We start from the raw sequence: 21,865 nt of genomic DNA on the forward strand, positions 1-21,865 counted from the left end.
TGCTGGCCCGGATCCATGTAAAGGAATGGCAGGAAGGGAGAGGTGGCTCAACCTTTATGGCCCAGGACTATGGGGAAGGAGTCATAGCATATGAGTCATCAGTGGGCGGGCCAGCTCTATATATTTTTTTCTTTGGCTTGGCTTCGCGGACGAAGATATATGGAGGGGGTAAATGTCCACGTCAGCTGCAGGCTCGTTGGTGGCTGACAAGTCCGATGCAGGACAGGCAGACACGGTTGCAGCGGTTGCAGGGGAAAATTGGTTGGTTGGGGTTGGGTGTTGGGTTTTTCCTCCTTTGCCTTTTGTCAGTGAGGTGGGCTCTGCGGTCTTCTTCCAAGGAGGTTGCTGCCCGCCGAACTGTGAGGCGCCAAGATGCACGGTTTGAGGCGAGATCAGCCCACTGGCGGTGGTCAATGTGGCAGGCACCAAGAGATTTCTTTAGGCAGTCCTTGTACCTTTTCTTTGGTGCACCTCTGTCACGGTGGCCAGTGGAGAGATCGCCATATAACACGATCTTGGGAAGGCGATGGTCCTCCATTCTGGAGACGTGACCCACCCAGCGCAGCTGGATCTTCAGCAGCGTGGACTCGATGCTGTCGACCTCTGCCAACTCGAGTACTTCGACGTTAGGGATGAAAGCGCTCCAATGGATGTTGAGGATGGAGTGGAGACAACGCTGGTGGAAGCGTTCTAGGAGCCGTAGGTGATGCCGGTAGAGGACCCATGATTCGGAGCCGAACAGGAGTGTGGGTATGACAACGGCTCTGTATACGCTTATCTTTGTGAGGTTTTTCAGTTGGTTGTTTTTCCAGACTCTTTTGTGTAGTCTTCCAAAGGCGCTATTTGCCTTGGCGAGTTTGTTGTCTATCTCATTGTCGATCCTTGCATCTGATGAAATGGTGCAGCCGAGATAGGTAAACTGGTTGACCGTTTTGAGTTTTGTGTGCCCGATGGAGATGTGGGGGGGTGCTGGTAGTCATGGTGGGGAGCTGGCTGATGGAGGACCTCAGTTTTCTTCAGGCTGACTTCCAGGCCAAACATTTTGGCAGTTTCCACAAAACAGGACGTCAAGCGCTGAAGAGCTGGCTCTGAATGGGCAACTAAAGCGGCATCGTCTGCAAAGAGTAGTTCACGGACAAGTTTCTCTTGTGTCTTGGTGTGAGCTTGCAGGCGCCTCAGATTGAAGAGACTGCCATCCGTGCGGTACCGGATGTAAACAGCGTCTTCATTGTTGAGGTCTTTCATGGCTTGGTTCAGCATCATGCTGAAGAAGATTGAAAAGAGGGTTGGTGCGAGAACACAGCCTTGCTTCACGCCATTGTTAATGGAGAAGGGTTCAGAGAGCTCATTGCTGTATCTGACCCGACCTTGTTGGTTTTCGTGCAGTTGGATAATCATGTTGAGGAACTTTGGGGGACATCCGATGCGCTCTAGTATTTGCCAAAGCCCTTTCCTGCTCACGGTGTCGAAGGCTTTGGTGAGGTCAACAAAGGTGATGTAGAGTCCTTTGTTTTGTTCTCTGCACTTTTCTTGGAGCTGTCTGAGGGCAAAGACCATGTCAGTAGTTCCTCTGTTTGCGCGAAAGCCGCACTGTGATTCTGGGAGAATATTCTCGGCGACACTAGGTATTATTCTATTTAGGAGAATCCTAGCGAAGATTTTGCCTGCAATGGAGAGCAGCGTGATTAACTATATCTATATACAATGGAGGAAACCGTGTGCTTCGGAGAACATTTACTTCTACAATTTTGAACTTTAATGAAATCTTTCTTCATTTTTAATTTATTTCTTCAGTTGTTTTTTTTTGCCTGTTGGTTGGATTGTCAATTGCTTGAATTCCAGATTCCGGGAATTTCACTATATATCAGGATTGGGACCCGTCATTAAATCTGTATTCTGTAGTTTTTTTTTATTTTCTAAGTTTGAAAATAACATGGATTTGCTGCTGATATAGTTTATTCATTCAGCAGTTTGGAATATCTCTCCAGTTACAGCCCTGCAAGGCCTTTGCCCATCCTGCTGGTACACTGCACCTTTCTGATTTGGTGGAGGTGAGGTCAGATTCTCCACATGTGAGCTGAATGGAAAGTAGGCTGGCAATCTCCACTGTTTGATCACCCAACAAACAGTGTGGGTCTATTTCCTGTCATATTAAGTTTTATTGACAGCATATTAAATAAACAAGATCTCATCATGCAGATGGATTTCAAGATGTATGGGAAAATAGACATTCACTGGAAGATATTCCTTTGTGCAACCAACTGTGGCACATTTGTGTAATGAACAGCAGTGTAAACGTATGCAATTATATTATCTTGCTCCCAAGGTAATGTTGAAAAACATCTTTGAATAATTTGAAGGATACAGATGATACAATCTGGCAACAATATGCTTTTAACCAGCTTGAAGGAATTTATAGAAAGTGTTTTGGTTATACATTTTTTTAAAAATCAAAATGGTTCATTTGTATTTAAATAATTACGTCTCACCAGATTTTAAAAGGTTTTCTTTTTATTTCCAATCTATTATGGATAGAATCCCCGATTTCAACACTCCTAGCCTGATGAATAGCAGGTAATGAGTCAAGTCAAATCTTCCCATCTGACTTGTATATGATCCTGTTCTCTGGTCAGGAGGAGAGGATACTTGCCCAATGACAGTTTTAATTAGAGCCATGTGGAGGGGAGAGAAGACCCCTTCACATTCAACCTAAACTGCTGGAAGGAGGAGTTCATTTTGCTTCTTGTCATCAGGCATTGCGTGCAAACATCATCAATGCCTGAATGTGATAATAATAAACTCCGCCAGCCTCTCTGTAACTAACTCCTCCGTCTTTTAATCGAAACAACATTTAACAATTGCAGAATTTAATAAAGAATCAGGATTTATTGTCATAAACAAGTCATGAAATTCGGTGCCTTACAGCAGCGTCACAGGGCAAACCTACACATTATAATCATCTTATGACATTAATATAAAAAAGAAAATAATAACAATATCTTTGGTTCATTGATTATTCAGGAATCTGATGGCAGCAGGGAAGAAGTTATCCATGTGCGATTGAGTCTTTAGGTTCATGTACCTTTCCCTACCCTAACCCCCCCCACCCATTGCTAGCAGAGTGAAGAGGGCATGGCCTGGGTGGTGGGGGTCTTTGAGGATAGATACTGCTTTTTTAAGACATTGCCTCATGTAGATGTCCTCGATGGAGAGGAGTCTGGTGCCTGTGATGTTGTAGGCTGAGTTAATAACCCTCTGGAGTTTATTCTTGTCCTGAGACTTGGTGCCTCTGTACCAGGCTGTGATGTAACCAGCCAGAATGCTCTCTACGGTACATGTGTAGAAGTTTAAGAGAGTCTTTGATAACATACAGTATCTCCTCAGGCACCTCACAAAGTATAGTCATTGGTAAGCCTTCTTTGTGATTGCATCAGCATGGAGGCTCTAGGAAAGATAGAGATTTTGGCACCCAGGAATTTGAAGTTCTTGACCCTTTCCACGATTGAGCCCTTGATGAAGTTAGTGTTCCCCTGACTTCCTTCTGAAGTCCACAATCGTCTCCTTGGTTTTGATAGCATTGAGCACAAGGTGGTTGTCATTACACCATTCAACAGTTAAACAAATTACTGTATATTTTTGGCATACAAGTTGTGTTGTGAAACCCTAAAAAAATTCTCTAAGGTGGGGGGGGGTGGGGTCAAATTATACACCAGATATACTTTTGAGACCTTAAATTGACTGAGAAAACCAGATTGACGTCAATTCAGCATAAAAGTCAATACTGGAAGCACCTCCCTACCGCCGGTGCCTCCTCTCCCTCCCCACCACTGGGTGCTGCCATAACCACTTCTACCTGGGACCATGAGGTCGCCCCTCCTGCCTGGTAGGCCGCGGTTTCTGCTACCGCCAGGAGGACGATGTTGCCATTCCAGCTCCGTGGGATGTCACTGCTCCTGCCTGGTAGGCCGAGGGTTTTTTTTTAATGTACTTAATTTGCAGCTTTGTTACTTGCAATTGGGGTGTTTTAGAAAATTTTGGGTTGTTCCTGGGAGGCCCGAACAGCCCGAAAAATGGGGGTCGACTTATACTCCGGATATACCATGAAGCCCTTAAAATTAGTCGGAAAAATGGGGGTCGACTTGAACACTGGTCGATTTATACGCCGAAATATACAGTAATCAAAATGAATTGATTAAATGAATTAATAAAAATTAATTTGATGCAGGTATTTAATTGTATCGCATTTAATAACTATTGCAATCCCCATGTCCCTTGACCCTTCATCGTCTCTGCACTTACTGCAGATTGCAATTTGAGCTAAACTTTTGTAAATTAAACAAATGTTTTGATTATTGTATTTTGCAAATGATATTTAATTGTCTGTGGATTTCTGAAATCTACATTTCATTACATTCCTGTATTTGCTCTTTCAGACAATATTTAATATATCAAAGGTTTTGTTGTCAAATAGCAGTTCTACAGAAGCAGTGAGTCAACAAAACAAAGAGTGTAGCATACACTGTGATGCTTGACATTTGAATGTCAGCTATCTGCAATTAATTTACCTTTTCAGCCACAAGCCCAGTGGCAAGACGACCTGACAGTAATTAAGGATAGTTCGAATAGAAACTGTTGGAGAGATAATACAGGTTCCTGTCCATCAAAAGCAGAGGCACTTTTATGTGAGAAATTGAAATGGAAGGGTCATTCAGTGATCTTATGCTTTTGGGATTGCAGCTCTGGAAACCTGTCATGCAGAGTGTAATTTTTTTATCCATTAAAATTAATGGACCGAAAATCTTGTGCTCCCAGTAAATTCCCAAGATGTGACTGTCAATTCTGTTGGAAGTATTAGATCCTAGATTCACCTGATGATCACAACTCAATCACATTTCATTCTAAATGAAGAGTGTCAAGTTGTCAGTAAAATAAATTGAGAGATTAAAGAGGGAATGTGGGGAAAAAAAAACAATCAAAACCAGAATACAGGATATTTCCCTGTATCCGAAGTTCTGAATACCGTAAAGATCTAAAAACATAATGTCACAAGTATTTTTTTTTAAATCATCACCCAACTTGCCCAAGTGTGGGTCTTATGCTCTGTTGGCGCCAGTTTGGTAACAGCCAGGAAGACAGGTGCTGAACGGCTGGATGTTGACACATAGTAGCAGGCTGGAATCTCAAGCCATCAGTGAGCGACTAGGGGAAGTCAGTGGGTCAGGCAGCGCATGGGGAGAAATTAGGTGGAAAGGTCAACCCTTAAACCAAAGGGCATGAACTCCGATTGTCCTCATTTCAAGTAACTCCCTCTCCTCTCTTTTTTCATTTCTTCTTTACCCTTCGCTGCATTTGGTTTACAAACTGTGTGCTGCTGTCTCCCAGACGCAAACCATCAGAAGAATCTTTTATCCCCACGTCATCAAGGAGAGCGGGCTCCTAGAGAGGAGCAGGGACCTTAGTTAGGAGCGGTGGCAGTGGGGAGGTGTCGGGGACCAGCAGCGGGCGAGGGGAGGTGTCAGGGATCAGTGGGGAGGTGATGGTTAATGGCGACAGCTGATGCTACTGTGCTGTTTTAGGGTTTTATCGGTTTTGTTCCGATAACCAAAAAAAACCCCAAAAGCCAAGCAATGTCGGATATTGTACAAAGGGAACCATCCCTCTCCAGTCCTATATGTATGTTTAAAATCACAAACCTCCAGATTCAAGGACAGTTTATTTCCTGCTGTTATCAGATTCTTCAATGAACTTCTCAAAATATGGTGTCTCTGCATTGTACTTTTCCCTATATCCTGTACTTCGTCCAAGTAACACTGTACCTTGCAAATTAATGTTATTATTGTTCTACTTGCTGTACTTAATATTTCAGATTTATAGTCAGAGAACAAACATGACATCACATACAACCCTGAGGTTATTTTTCCTGTGGGCAAGACAGAATTACCACTTATTGGTAGTGCAAAGAACTGTACACAATGTAAACATATAAACAAATAAAGAAATGTATACAAACTTGTGATGCACTGTCTTGACAGTAAGCAGACACAAGATTCAAAGACTGACCAACAGGCTTTATTCACCTTAAAGTCTCTGCTGTAGCTAGCTGTGCTCTGCTCCCGAGTGACTGACCTCGAGAGGGGCCGGATGTGGCTTATATCCCGGGCGGATGATTGGCAGCTGGCCGGGTGGTGTTTGGTCCATTCAGCTTGACTGATTGACAGCTGGCCAGGTGTTGTCTGTCCTCCAGTGATCTTCCTGCAGGTACAGTGGTCACCCTCTGTTGTAGGCTAGTAGTGTATCACCACAAAACTGAAATAGAGAGAGAAAAAAAATCAATAAAGTGCACAAGTAAGAATCCTTAAATGATTCCCTAATTGAGTTTCTTGTTGAGGAGTCTGATGATGGAGGGGGAGCAGCTGTTCCTGAACCTGGTGGTGTGAGCCTTGTGGCAGCTGGACCTCTTTCCTGATGGCAGCAACGAGAACAGAGCATGTGCTGGGTGGTGTGGATCCTTGATGATCGCTGTTGCTCTCCGTCAGCAGCATTTCCTGTAGACGTTCTCAATGATGGGGAGGGCTTTGCTTGTGATGTCCTGGTCTTTGTCCACTAACTTTTGCAAGGCTTCATGCTCAGCGGTATTGGTGTCCCTATAACCCTGATCAGCATGTGTGGTGTCTTTCCACCACACATCGATAGAAATTTTCCAGGGTTTCCAATGTCATACCAAATCTCCGCAAACATCTGAGGAAGTAGAGGCGCTGATGTGCTTTCTTCACTTATGGATTGATTTATCTGGGTAGCCAGCAAAGCTTTTCACTATATTTTGGTGCACATGACAGTAAACAATGCAATTTATTAAATGCATGAATAGCTGAATTTTTTTTAAATATTCAAAATATCTATCAACATATTTGCTGTTTAACAATGATCTTTTATAATAATGGAACCAGTCCACCCCTGTTCTGCATTCCTCCCTAACTCCCTGATTACACTATATCTTTGTTATTTGTGAGGGGTGCAGTGCAAGCTCCACAAGATAATAAAGAAATGCTGACAATGACATTCCATGAAGGGCCTGCCACTTTGTGACAACCTCTATGTAAGTTTTAGCCCTCCAAAAGGTAGTGGATACAGTCTGGGACATCACAGGTAAAACCCTCCCCACCATCGAGAACATCTACAGAGATCGCTGCCAATCGAGAGCAGCAGCAGTCACCAAAAGCCCACACCACCCAGCACACACTCTGTTCTCCCTGCTACCACCTGGAAAGACTTGCACCACCAGGTTCAGGAACAGCTGCTACCACTCCACCATCAGATTCCTCAACGACAGACTCAGTCAAAGGCTCATTTAAGGACTCCTGCTTGTGCACTTTATTGATTATTTTCTCTCTGTATTGCATAGTGTGTTTACATTTCTTTATTTGTGTACATGTGTCAGTTGAGTACAGTTTTGTTGCACTATGTGTAAGTGGTAATTCTGCCTCGCCCATAGGAAAAAAGAATCTCAGGGTTGTATGTGATGAATGTACTCTGACAATTGATCTGAAATCTGAGGCTGTAAAAACATTCCTGATGCTGATCCCAGCATTGGCTGCACATCCACCCCTTACTCCCTGCTGCCAATACATGATCCACTGATAGTAAATCCACAGGTAATGAGGATTTAATGTACTATGGATTATTCAGTCATCTCATTCCTTACTTTGTCCCATAAACTTCAGACCAATTATTAATTAGTTGAAGAAGCATTGACTCTAATTGAGAGTCTTTTCGATCCAATTAAACTGTCAGAGTGGGATAAGACCATCAACTTACTCTGCTTGGAATCCTTATTTATTTTGGAAAAAATTACTATCCGTTCCACTTTATGTTTCAGCATTTTAAAAGTGAAGATTCCCCACTCCATCTTTTTTACTTCAAGAAACACATGTTAAACGTTCTGAACGTTATCCTCATCTTTCAAACCTGAACCTCCAAAGAATCAATGTTGTTTTGTTGGCATTTTCAACATTGGAGTCGTATTTAGAGATTGGTACACCTTATTTCAGATGGCAGATGCTATTTCAACCTCTTATAAAATGAGTGTTGTGGCAGCCAAACCAACTTGCAATGTAGAGGTAATCAAAAATTCAAGTATGATTCAGTGGTATGAACATCGAAGTTTAATTCTATTATAATTATTCCTATTTTGCAATTGACTCCAACTTCTTTATCTGAGAATTTACTGTGTTGCCAGTGCTCATGATGAGTTCCAGTTCTACAATCCTATTGATCTCTGCTGGAGTTAGGATTCCCAGTGCGCTGTGCCTTTAATTAAGCCTTTGACGACTGCAATCTACAGCAGCAAATTTATTTTACTGTTTGACTGTAGTAAAAAATAAAATGAAGAGGCAATGGTTGGAGCACTAACCATTATCTAATGTTTTTATCATAATTACCTCAGTTCGTTTAAAAAATAAACCACCTTTCATTGTCCACAGTGACAAAAAGAGACTCATGTGGCAGAACCATTAGCCCTGGACAGTTAAAGCATGGTGAACTGAAGTCTGTGTTTGAGCCACTGTTGTAATTATGGGTCAATGTTGCAAAACAAATCATATTGTCTGATCTCAGCAATATTTTTTTAAAGGTGACCAATTCCAACTATTCAGTGACTAGGGCAGTCAACGGGGAACGAAATGTCATAAAGTTAAACGGAAAGTAATTTTTGTCTTTAAAAAATGTTGCGAATTCCAAAATGCATCAGTAAAATTGTGTGGGTATTTGTCCCATTTCGTGAGATCAAAATATGTTGTAGATTGGAGCTTCAGTGTATTGTTAACGAGACATTGCACTTTTAGGTATGTCTTCTCTGAGATGTGGTATTGAATTGAAACCAGTCAACCCATTCAGGAAGTCATAAAAGTTAAAGTGCAAGTCACTGGAGAGGCAGGACTTTTCCAAATGTGTATTTATCCTTCCAACACAAATTAATATTTCTTATCTCAGTTTGTAAGACCTTGTATCACCTATTCTTCATTTAAATTTTGTAAATAAAAACACATGTCTACACTTCCAATATTATTCAATAACTCTAATTCCTTACAAGCACCTCACCCAATATTGTATAATTCCTTCCTAATCCTTTTGCACAGATTCAAACAACTAGAGACCAAATGTATTTGATAATTCATTTCTTTTACTTCCAACAAAACTTTATCTCATGCATACCTAAGAATCCAATAAAATTATACACATGACCCACCATTTGGTTGATTTAATGGGAAATTGTGAAAGTGGCTTCCCCAAGTCAGTTAAAATCTCACATCTTGAAAGGAGCTTGTTTTCCTTCCTCCAGTCTGAGAATACGGTATTTTCGGTTAATGGTTCTCTTCAGTTGAATGCAACCCCTCCTGTGGTGATACAACCACTGGACTGTCTGTGACTGCCTGCACCTGTCTGCATTCCTACCTGCCTTCTGCAGGGGGCAACCCACTGCACCTGCAGGGAGGTAACCGGGGAGGCTGGCTTCACCTACTCCCTGCAAATCATTGGCCCAATATAAAGGCTCACACCGGCCCTTGTGAGGGCAGCAGAGCACTTGGAGCCAGAAGGTATACTGAACGTTGTGTGCAGGTTTAAGCTAATTACAGCCTGTATTACAGCCTTTGTAGTTTAAGCTTGTTTGTTCACACTGCAGCACATCACACCTACAACCTCTTTTTTTTAACCAGTTTCCCCAACAGTGGGAAGTCTGGTATCATTTTTAAATCAGACTGTGACCATCTTATTTAAAGGCCCCCAACCTATTCTCAAGATATCTCCTATCAAGCAAGAAAATGTAGACTGATATTTCAATTCAGTAAAAATGAGAAATTAAACTGCCTGCTCTCTGTTAAACATTAAAGCCAAGGAAGGTATTTATCTCATTTCTCAGTCAAAATTACTAAGGGGAAATATTATTTGATTATTATTGTGTAGCTACTGATGGGAGTTTGCTGTCTGTAAACAGTGTTGATGATCTGTATTTGGGGTGTTATGAGCCCAAAGGACCCCAAATCCCAGCAACAATAGACACAAGTAGTTACTTAAACAAAAGTTGTTTTTAATTATCTTTAAACATGAAAACAGAATCAAACTTTAACTTATCTCTATTAACTTAACTAACCCAACTTAACCCCCCTCTAATTCTAAGAGCATGTGTATGTAATGTGTGTGAAAATTTAAGAAAAGTTCTTTGGTTCACAGTTCAATCTCTCTTCTCATTCTTCCAAGTTCACTGGTTGCAGGCAATTCTTATATTGTGCACAGAATTTAACATGTATGAAGTTCACCAAGCTTTAGTGCTCGAAAGGTCAATGATTACCGCTCAGGAAGGTTCTTGTAGGTTTGCAGAGAGAGATATGTTGTTCCAGGATTTCCACAACTGAGGTACCACCATTCATCACCTCAATGTCTTGCTGATGAAACGTGCCCAATCAGGGTTCTCCAGATGATAACCTCTTTCTTTCAGGCTACCACAGAGTTCCTTTCTGTTGCCCTTATTCCAAGAAAAACATCAGACAAAAAGCACTTCCAGCCATCTGCCACTCTGGAGCTTTTTGTTTCAATTCCAACCAGCTTCTCCTGGCTTGTTTCAGCTGTGACTGTCTCTCCCCATCTCAAATTCCAGGTGCCATCCACATATCCATCTCTCTCTCACTTGCAAAAACCCCCTCCTTCTCCAGCAAACAATAGGAGTTAATCTTCTGCTCCCATCTGTTTTTTGTAGGTAAACAAGAATCTAGGAGTGACCTTTGAGTGAGCACTTTGCAGAAAGGTCAGAAATCTTGTAAAAATGTTCAACACAGACAACCTGTCTCCAGTCCATTCATTTCATGACATCATTTCAATTTAGCACCTACTTGTAAAATGTGCATAACATTCTCCATGGTGTCTGTAAAGTCACTGAATATGAATTCTTCAGTATTTCAAATAAGGTCTGTTTTAAAGTGTGTATATGTATGTAACCTACTCTAATTTTACTAATTTATCTCCCCAGTACATCTACAAATATTCTATCACAAGGGATTATTTGAAACAAGACAATAGTATATTATAGTATACTTTTCTGTTAAAACTAGTGTAAGAATATAATGTTGTTCTCTGACATTGATATTTCTGCACTCTGAGCTTTATCTGTTGCTCAGATTTAGTCTAGTTGAGTTTAACTTTATCTGTCATAATGTGCTTGGTACAATGAGACAGATTCTTTGGCGAGCAGTCCAACTCTACATTCTTATGTGTGTATAAAGAAGAACAAGAGCACAATTTCAAAGCATATTGTTCCAATGAAACACTGAGTAGCAAGCAAAAGCAGCATAATAATACTTTTGTGGAGTTCATTCAGGAGCCTATTGAAACTGCTTGTCGCTGCATACGTTCACTTGCCTGAAAGCCTTTGCTTGAAAGGAAGGAGTGAGAAAAGAGAGTGTCAGGAGTGCAATGGGTCCTTCAGTGTGTTGACTGATTTTCCTAGGCACCAGGAGGAGAAGCTGATGGAGTTGTGGGTCAGAAACCATCTCTGGATCAATGTCTGAATTCACCTTGTAGATGAAATTTCTTTCAATGTTCATTGTTAGCTGCAAGCATGAAATGGATGAACAGCTATCTCAGCTCACTTCACGGTAGAATAATAGAAAAACTAGGGGTGAATTCATATTTTCACTCCTATGTAACAGAACAGTTAGTGCCTGAAATGGGAATGCCATACGAGGCTGAAAAAGTCGGTTGCTTGCAGTCTGAGAGTGTTTCATGGAAATTAGTGGAGCAAAGATCTTTATATTATACCTGGCTGTATGCTATTTTAACCAAGAATGTTTAATATTGGAAATAGGTACTAAAATATATTTCGAATAAGATTCCTATCCCAGAGTTGTCAATCTGGCACTAAAATGAGTCATTAACCAAAAAAAAGGTTGGATATAACCAATGGAATCAGTTTTATAGACTCGCATTAGAAGGAATAAAGATTTCCATGGGGATTTTCAGAAGGTAACATATTTCTAAGATTGGTCTGAGAAGAATACACATGGTCTGTAATTTATCTTTATTAATAATACAAAATTTAGCTCATAAGAACTGTTCAATGTTTCAAAGAGGATAATAAAACTAAGTGTAGATCCCATAGAATTTAAATCAGGGGAAATTGTTATGGGAAAGATAAAGTAAATACAGCAGAAATGCAAGAGAACTGAAAGCAGAATATTAGTAAAGGACCTAAAGTCATTAATGTCAAAGATACCAGAGAAGTTGCATCGGGAGAAAGCTGACAAATCCTTGCACCTGACAGCCAGGTAACAGTTCTAATAAAGAATATTAGTGACGATCCTTCAAACATTCCCTGGATTCTGGAATTGTTTGGTGGGAACAGCAACACTGAAATAGACGGAAGGGAGAACATTGGGAACTCTTGTCCAGTTAACTGGACATCAATTAGCAGTATTTTAAAAAAATGCTAAGTTCTTTTAGCAACAGGCCACTCAGAAAATCATATTCAGCATGAACATTCTTTTCAGCGTGGAGCTGTTTAGTAAATTTTAACCTAACTTTTGCATGTCCCTTGAACTAAAACTGAAGTTTCCAAAAAGATAATGAAGTGCTTCTTGGTGCCCCGCCAGCATTCCCATTCTGCAATGCACAAAAATGCTGGAGAACCCCAGCGGATCATGCAACATCTTTAGGAAGTAAAGGGTAACTAAAGTTTCGGGCCTGAGCCCTTCATCAAGGTACGCCTGCAGACTTTCTTTTTTAATTCCCATTCTGCACTTATTTTTGGATGAACTAAAAATTTGAAGCCTGAATATTTCTAAATAGCAATTTTTAAAAAATGGTTAAAAATCAATGATTTATTTAAAAAAATATTTTTATTTATTTTTAAAGGTCACAAAATTAGAAAAAAAATTACAAATATGATCATAATTAAGGAATCCAGAGCACATCCTTAATAATAAAAAATAAAAATAACAAAACCTCTGAAAACATAGCAACAAAAAAAGTTTAAAAATTTCAAAACCTCTTTCCTCTAAGCAAGGTTGAAAATTGATGTATGAATCAAGTAACATCATCTCGGAGAGGGATAGCACAGCGCCAAATTCCAGAGCAACACTAAATCTTAAGATTATGATAGTCATCCATAAATGAGCCCCATGTCTTTTGGAATTTAATATTTGAATCCTTGATAACATATCTAATGTTTGCTAAATTTAAGCAAGACAATATCATTTAGTCAGTGTGCATATGTAGGTGGGATATTATCTTTCAATTTTCAATATTGCACGTTTGGCTAACAATGAAGTAAAAGATAAAATTTAGCTTGAGGGGAAGTCATCCTCGAGATATTCTAAAAAGAGGAATTAAAGGACAAGGATCCAATTTTAAGTTTAAAGTCACCGATAAGAGTTTGAAAAGCATCCTTCCAAAATTTTTCTAGCTAGGGCAGATCCAGAACATATGAACTAAAGAGGCATTACCTGCTTTACATTTGTCACATAAAGGATTCATATCTGAATAAAAATGGGACAGTTTAACTTTAGACATATGTGCTCTGTAGACCACTTTAAATTGCAGCAAACAATGCCATGCACAAAAGGAAGTAGTGTTAATCAGGTTACAAATCGAGTCCCAAACCTCGAGGGAGCGAAAGGTTCAAATCCTGCTCCCAGGTGTTCTTGATTTTAACTAATGAGGCTTGTCTTAAATTAACCACTTGGTCATAAATAAGAGACATTAAGCCTTTCTGAGAAGATTGTAGTTCAAAAAAAGTATCAAGAACATTTGCCTCAGGAATTGCAGGAAAATCAGGTATCTGAGATCAAACAAAATGTCTAATTTGTAAATATTGAAAAGAATCAATAATTTCAAATGTTAATTATTCATTTTCAAAGATTAAGCAGAAGCTAAAAATAATTAAAGAACACTTTAAAATAATTAGCATTTGGCTGAACTCAATTCATTTAATAAATATTAAATAAACACGTTTAGCTGTTATTAGTGATTTTTCACTATGAAAATGAGTAGAAATGCTTTCTGCACTAGGTTTAACCAAGGGGATGGGGCGTGGTGGTGGGGGGGTTCCTTCTGTACCTGTAGCCCCTCCCCATAAGATCCCCTAATAAAGGCCAAGAGCCCTAGTCTCCTCCCTCATGCCTGCCATGGACGAGAGCCAGCAGCATGTAGAGGCATGCCTGGGTCTTCTGTTCAATAAAGCCTTTGACTCTTGCTTCGTGTCTGTGAGTGGTCATTGATCACGCCGCAAGAGCCATCCATGTAGGGAAAAAATGAGATTTAGCTCTTAAATGGAAAGAATTTTAAAAAAAACTTCAACATCTGTTTGTGTGCAATTTCATGAACTGCGTGTAGAAATATTGAGGCTCAGCAAACAGTTAGGAAAGAAAATGGTGCATTGACCTTCATTCTAAATGGTTGGATGACAAGAGTAAGAGTATTTTGCTACAATATGAAAGACTGTTCAATTTTCCTCTTCATACCTCTTTGGTATCATTGCAGCTGAGGAGCCCCAGACTGATAGCAGTGATAAAAGAATGGTCCTATGAAAAGCAATTGAATTTAGAATGAAAAGGAGTCTAATTGAAACATCCAGGATTTTGAGAGGGAGTGAATGAGGTGGATGTTGAGCATCTGTTCTCTCAAGATGGACAGTTCAGAACAGAGGTATAGAAATGTGGCGGTGCATAATTTCAGGCTGAAGGTTTGGTTACTTACAACATAGATGAAGAAAAATCTCTTTATTCAAGGAAATCTTTGGCATTCTCTACCTCAGAGAGCTTTGGGTGATAGTTGTTGAACATATTCAAGGGTTTTTTAGATTTTTGCAGGTGATTTGGGGGAAATGAGAATAAAATGGGGTCGTGGATGTGAGGCACTAGATTTGCCATTGCTGGATTGAGTTAGCAAGCTCAAGGTATTCTATGGCCTCTGCCCCCCTCCCACCCCCCCCCCCCAAATTTTTAATGTCCTGAAGGTGACCACTATCTTTCAGAGGCTCGTCAGTACAGCAGTAGACACCTGTCAGGAGTATTCAGAATCATTTCTTCCTCTGCTGTTGTTTTGCACTGAGGCTGTGGCCGAAAGCTGTGGTTCATGGCTGGAATGACAGTTCCCCAAAGGTGAGAACAGAAGAGGTTGTACAGTAAGGCAAAGCTAGACACAGAAGGCACATTGAGCATTTTAAACATAATATTTGGGCACTTAACATTTCACAAGGAACACTCCATTTGCATCAGTTAGACAACTGTAAATTGCTTGTTCTCTATTAAACCTTCCACAATATGGTAAATTGTTTTGGTATTATAACTGATTTGTCAGATGGCATGAAATTTGGGCGATTGTGATACCAAGCTGGTTCCAGAATAATATTGTGCAACTTCATAACGCTGTCATCTCAAGCCATTTCTCTACCTGTGGTTGCTACAGTGTCACGACAAACACTATATTGTGTAAGATAAGGAAACTAGAAGCTTTTTTCTGTTGCATCTCAACAACAAAATTCAGCTGAACATAAATAAAGATGAAAAAGTGAGTCATTAAAGAGGAAGCTATTTGCATGGAGCATCTCAAATGATAATTCTTACAAATGAAGTTATAATATTGTGGCACCTGATGAAATCCATTTTACCTTCAACAAATCAGGTTCTGATTTGTTTCAGTACTGTGGGGGCCTGTTTATCTGAATAGTTTATTAGCCTGACCAGGAAGTAGAGTCAATGAAATGTGCTGTCCTTGGGATTGCCCTCCAGTCAAATTGAAGAGGGGGGTTTCCTGTTATCCAGAGACTTTATCATTGGTCTCCCAATCATGGACACCAATTTGCTCCCAGCCCACTGAGTAATAACCAACATTCAGTGATCAGAAATAAAAGCACGAAATACTGGAGGAACTGTAGAGATCAGGCAGCATCTGTGGAAAGAGAAACAGAATTAATATTTCAGTTTGAAGACCCTACATTGGGGGTCCCCAAATTTTTTAGACCATCAACCCCTTCATGGAATTCTTTATCCCTCATAGACTTCCAGGCAGGTACAAAAATAAATAAATAGATGTGCCATTTCCATATGCATTAGTGAGGGAAACTGCAGACCATGTGCATGGTGTAACGCAAACTTTGTTACAGCATTCTAATCACCAGGTAGCAAATCTGTAAAATAACCAAGCAAGTGAATACAATAACAGTAAAAAGAAATCTTTGCTTCTGGCCAGGAAGATGCCAAAAGGAGCTGGTCCAAGTCTTCAGCGTCGGTAATGGCGACTCCATTCTCACCATCGGGTGTGGTGCTGTCCACATCGAACAAGTCACCTCGGGCTCCCGGGCAGGAGTGAGGACCTCAGGCTCCTGGCAGGAGCGGGGATGTTAGGCTCCCTGCAGGAGTGGCGACCTGGGGCTCCCGGCAGGAACGGTGATCCTTGGGCTTTTGGCAGGAGCAGTGACCTCGGGTTCCTGGTAGGAGTGGGGATGTCAGGTTCCCACTCTCCTAAGCTGTCTAAGTCTCTCTGCAACCTGTCGGTTCTTTACCACCTATCTTGGCGTCATCTGCAAACTTGGCTACAAAACCATTCATTCCATAATCTAAATCATCAACGTACATTGTAAAAAGAAGCGGCTCCCACACCAACCGCTGTGGAACACCATTGGTAACCGGCAACCAACCAGAACAGGATCTCTTTATTCCCACTCTTTGCTTTCTGCCTATCAGCTAGTGCTCCACCCAATCTAATATCTTCCCTGTAATTCCATGGGCTCTCATCTTATAAAGCAGCCTCTTATTGCGGCACCTTATTAAAGGCCTTTGAAAATCCAAATACACAACATCCACAACCAGCATTTTCTATTTTTTTTATTTAAAACTTTCAGCATCTGCAGTTTTTTTTAAAGAAAATCTTCATTCATACATTTGAACTCTATGGAGAGGATGTTAAATCCATGAGGCAGGAATACTTGTACAGCCGCAATAACCAGTGAGGAGGAGAAATCTTGCCCAGATTTAGGAGTTTGAATTGAACTGCAATGATGTGCTAGCAATAGGAACACGAGAAATAGCACCAGGACTAGGCACCGCTATCCAACTAGGTGATCTTTTAAAACGGTACCACTTTCCTGCCTGATCCACGTGTTCCTCGATCTGTCAACATCGAAGAGTGTATCAATCTGTGTTGTAAACACACAAAGCAACTCAGCCTCCACAGCCCTCAATTTTCATTGTTATTCTTATTTTGAAATTTGACCTCTGATTGACACGTTCTAGCCAAAGGAAGCATCAATCTACCCTGTTAAACCCTACAATTTATATCTATATATCAATGAAAGCAGCTCTCATTCTTCAAAACTGAAAGGCCCATCATTGCATTGATGCCTCATCCCCAGGATTAATTTGATGAACTGTTCCTTCATTGCAAGCCTACTCTCCATTAGGTAAACATATTGCTAGTCTTATCACAGTCTTCTGTAATTGCATCCAAATCCGCTTCCAATTAAGGTCAACATGCTTGTTGTGTCTGCATGTTGATTTTCAACGATTCATGTACAAGAACACCCAGGTTTATCTGAACATGGTGTTTTCCAATTTTATCATTTAGAAAAAATATTCTGCATTTCTATTTTGTACCAAAGTTAATGATCTTTAGATTTTCCTCACATTGCTGTTTATCTGACATGTCCTCGCCCTTTCACTGAATATGGCCATACTCTGCCTTGGCGCCTCAGAGGTACGCAGCATTTATCACCATTCAAATAGATAATGATAGATTGGGGGCTCAGAACTATGTCACCTTGGTGGTCAAAGTCTCCCAATCTGAAAATGACCTGTTTATTCTCTTTTATTTACCAATTCACACTAGTCTATTACCCCGAATACCATGAACTCTAATTTTGTTTCATTGATGTTCAAGTGGTCCATTATTAAAAGTGCTCTGAAAGCCCAAATGCACCATTTATCTCCTGTTTTGCCCTTATTTATTTTCCATTACTTCTTTTAAAAAATAGAATTATCAAATATGCTTTCTCTTTCATAAACCCACATTATTATATTCTCATACCTTTTTAGCACTTTCTAAATAAAAGACCAGTGATTTTCTTCTTGATGATGTCAGGCAAACTGGTCTTTCACCAGTATGAGAGTAATTAATGAGACTGAAAAGGACCTGATTGAGGGATTTGAGGGTGGCAATGGAGATGTAAGATGCACTTAGTTGTCAACTTTCAAAATTCCATGGATTCAAGAATAGTTCCCACATATTGGAAAATGACAAATGTAAATCAATTTTTAAATAAAGTTTCTGAGCTTCACATTTCCTTAAAACCTTTGCTCTTGTATTATTTCTGGTTGATTTTGTGTGTTTTCATCTTTGAAGATGGATTTGAAGTATTTGTTTCATTTTCTGCCATCCGATCCTCCAATATAATTTCTCCTGCCAAGGTACCCCTCCCTGCTAATTTTCATTGTTCGTTCCCTTCTGCACATCTGGCATTTCTTGGTTCCCCTTTGAAAAAATGTCCACTTAGGCTTTCTTCAGTAATTTTATTGACACTTAACATAATGCTCTTCAACTAATCTTTAAGCCAGGAATGAATGATTTCCTCTTATTCGGTATTTCTGCCTTATATTTTGTTCTATAATTTGGGAACGTAAATACAAATGAAGTTTAAGCAGGTAATCACAAAATACCAGATCAGAGTCCAAAGAGGAATTACTGACCATTTTCGTGTAAAGTGACAAGAGAAATAATTATATTTTTGAATCACTATTTTTGCTGTCATGGCTATTGTCTGCCTTGTGACTTTTAAGACTCCATGCCATTTTCCTCCATACTCCCTTGTTTTATGTGATTTGCTTGCAAATTCGTTTATTTTGTGCTCATCTTTCAGCTTGCTTCCTAATTGCGTTTTAATCCTCAGTCATGTTCTACAGCAGCCTATTTCATCACAAAATATATTTTGAAGGACAATGGAAAGTTGACAACATTTGTCTCTTAAATAACTGATAATCTTACAAACGTGAAAAATTGTCACAGACTTCCCAGAGGAACATCCTTCCACGGTCAGGATGAAGACTATGGTTTTAATATACATTCTGCATCTTTTATACGACAGCGCTACTACTCTTACTGTGGCTGCATCAACATCAAAGGGATGTATCCCTGGGTGGGACAACTTTGTGGATTCTGTGATCACATGGTCTGAATGAAAATCTGTGCTTCAAGGCATCTTTTGGAACCCCATTTCTGCTTTGAAACAGAAATATGTAATGCTCATGCTCTGATTATTGCAGTGTTCTCAACCATTTTCTTTCCACTCACTTAAAGTACTCCCTATGCCAGAGGTGATTTGTAAGGGATTGCTTAAGGTGGGATGTGGGTGGAAAGAAAAAGTTTGAAAACTACTTTTAATCGTACCTATAACTCCAAAGAAAATGGGCCATTGACAATTTTTCTCAAGCAAAGTATTTCAGTAACAATTGGGTCTCAGGCAGTGGTCCTCAACTTTCCCTTCCCCCTCACATACCACCTTAAGCAATCCCTTACTAATCACAGAGCACCGAAGGCGTAAGGATTACTTTAAGTGGTATGTGAGTAGAAGGAAAAAGGTTGAGTACCGCTGGACTAATGCAAGCGGAAGAACATCCCAATGGTAATTTTTTTATTTCTAGTCCTGAGACCAGAAGAAATTTGGGCGTTTTGCATCTTCTTGGTTCTCATTTCAAACATTTAGAATTTGGGGTGAGTGTTGGAGGATAAAGGAATGGATGGAGCCCCTGATCTCTGGCATAAAACACTGCTCTCAAAGTGAGACAGGCAGTCAAATCATTCTGGCCGCTGGTCGAGCCTGCTCGTGGGGAAATTGCACCTCAACTACCCACGAGATTTTCTTGGTCCAACATTCAGCCTTACCCAGTACTCTTTTTGAGAGTCAGAAAATATGGGCCGAGAATCCTAACACAGTGGCTCACTCGCCCATTTTTTTCTCTTTCTTTGACATTTTTCTCTCCCCTTTCTCTTTTTCTTTCTTTCTCTTATTTTCCATAACTTGTCTAACCCTCTCCCTGTTTGTAATATATGAGGCCATGATGTATCAATTTAAATACATTAATTGATCAGTTTCCTACCTCTTATTGTTCTCTGACATTTCCTGTCATCACTGAAAATGTTTGTGAATTTTGTCCCTTCCATGAACATGAACCTCATAGTTTCCTTATTCTTTATAGACTGTGAATTTGTTTTGGAATAATGGCACCCTATAGCTTTTTATTAATTTTATATTTAGACAGTAAGCACAGTAACACGCCCTTCTGGTCCATGCTGCCCAGTTACACCCAATCAAACTACACCCCCGGTGCATTTTGAACGGTGGGAAGAAACTGGAGCATCCAGAAGAACCCCACACAGACACAGGGAGAACACACAAACTCCTGACTGTCGGTGCCAGATTCAAACCCCAGTCCTGGTCGCTGGCGCTGTAACATCGTTGTGCTAACTGCTATGCTAACCGTGCCGATTATCTGGTTCTTTCTCTGTTCTCAATGATTATCATTTAAGACTTTTGCAATTTCCTTAAGTATCCGAATAAAATTAATTGGCTTTTTTTTCCATCAAGTCCCCATTTAATTAAATCTTCATCACTTCCTTTCAAATAATGCAAACGGCCTTTGGGATGTTTGGCTGGTAGGCTTGATTGGAATTGCTCACAATTCAGTGCAAATCTAAACTTAAACCTCTTTTGAGAATATTGTGGGAAGGAGCCAGGACAGGATCAAATATGATTTTTTGTAAAATTTGGATCAAGTATCATGGTTCAACTGTTGTTGGACCTGAAATTTACTCCATCTAATATATGACAACAGCTAACGCTGCAGAGGTTGTAGGATCATATTGGCAAGTTGAATGGATCTTATTCAAGTTGAGTGGCAAGTTACTGACCACAGAATCCAAACCAAACCATTCCAAAGAAATGTGTAGCTCTAAAGCTGCAGGTACTACCTTCTCATATCCAAAAAGATCAGTTGGTTGTTTAGAGGATCTTTGTGGAAGCTGAGAAGGAAGGAAAACCACAGAACTGTAGAACCATAGAACATTACAGCACAGAAACAGAAACAGGCCCTTTGGCCCTTCTAATCTGTGTCAATCTATTCTTCTGCATAGTCCCACTGACCTGCACCGTCCATAGCACCCCCATACCCCTCCCATCCATGTATCTGTCCAAATTCTTCTTAAATATTAAAATTGAGTCTGCATTCACCACTTCCACATTTCCACCGCTCTGCTCACCCTCCCTTCTGAAAATGCTGTGAACTTGATCTGAGATATCTTGGACCCTGTCACCAGGGAGGCAACATACCATCTGGGAATCTTAATCCTTTCCTCAGAGCCTCTTATCTGTCCCCCTAACTATGGAATCCCCATCACTACAGCTCGTCTCTTCTCCCCCTTCCCTTCTTAGCCATCAGACCAGACTCCATGCCAGAGACCTGATCACCATGGCTTATGCCTGGTAGGTAATTTCTCCTAACAGTATCCAAAATGGGATAGTTGTTATTGAGGGGAATGCCCACAGGGGTGGCCTGCACTGCCTGCCTGTTCCTTTTCCCTCTCCCATCTGTCACTCAGCTACCTTCCTCCTGCCTCCTAGGTGTGATAGCATCACTGTATCTCTTGTCGAATCACCCCTTCACCTCCCGAATAATCCAGAATTTCTCCAACTCCAGTTCCAATTCTTTAACTCAGTTTGTAAGGAGCTGCAGCTGGATTCACTTGTCGCAGATGAAGTCATCAGGGATACTGCTGGCTTCCCTGACGACCCACATTCTGCAAGAGGAGCATTCCCCTGCCCTGGCTGCCA

The sequence above is a fragment of the Narcine bancroftii genome, chromosome 5 (assembly GCF_036971445.1).
Source record: "Narcine bancroftii isolate sNarBan1 chromosome 5, sNarBan1.hap1, whole genome shotgun sequence".
Taxonomy (NCBI): domain Eukaryota; kingdom Metazoa; phylum Chordata; class Chondrichthyes; order Torpediniformes; family Narcinidae; genus Narcine; species Narcine bancroftii.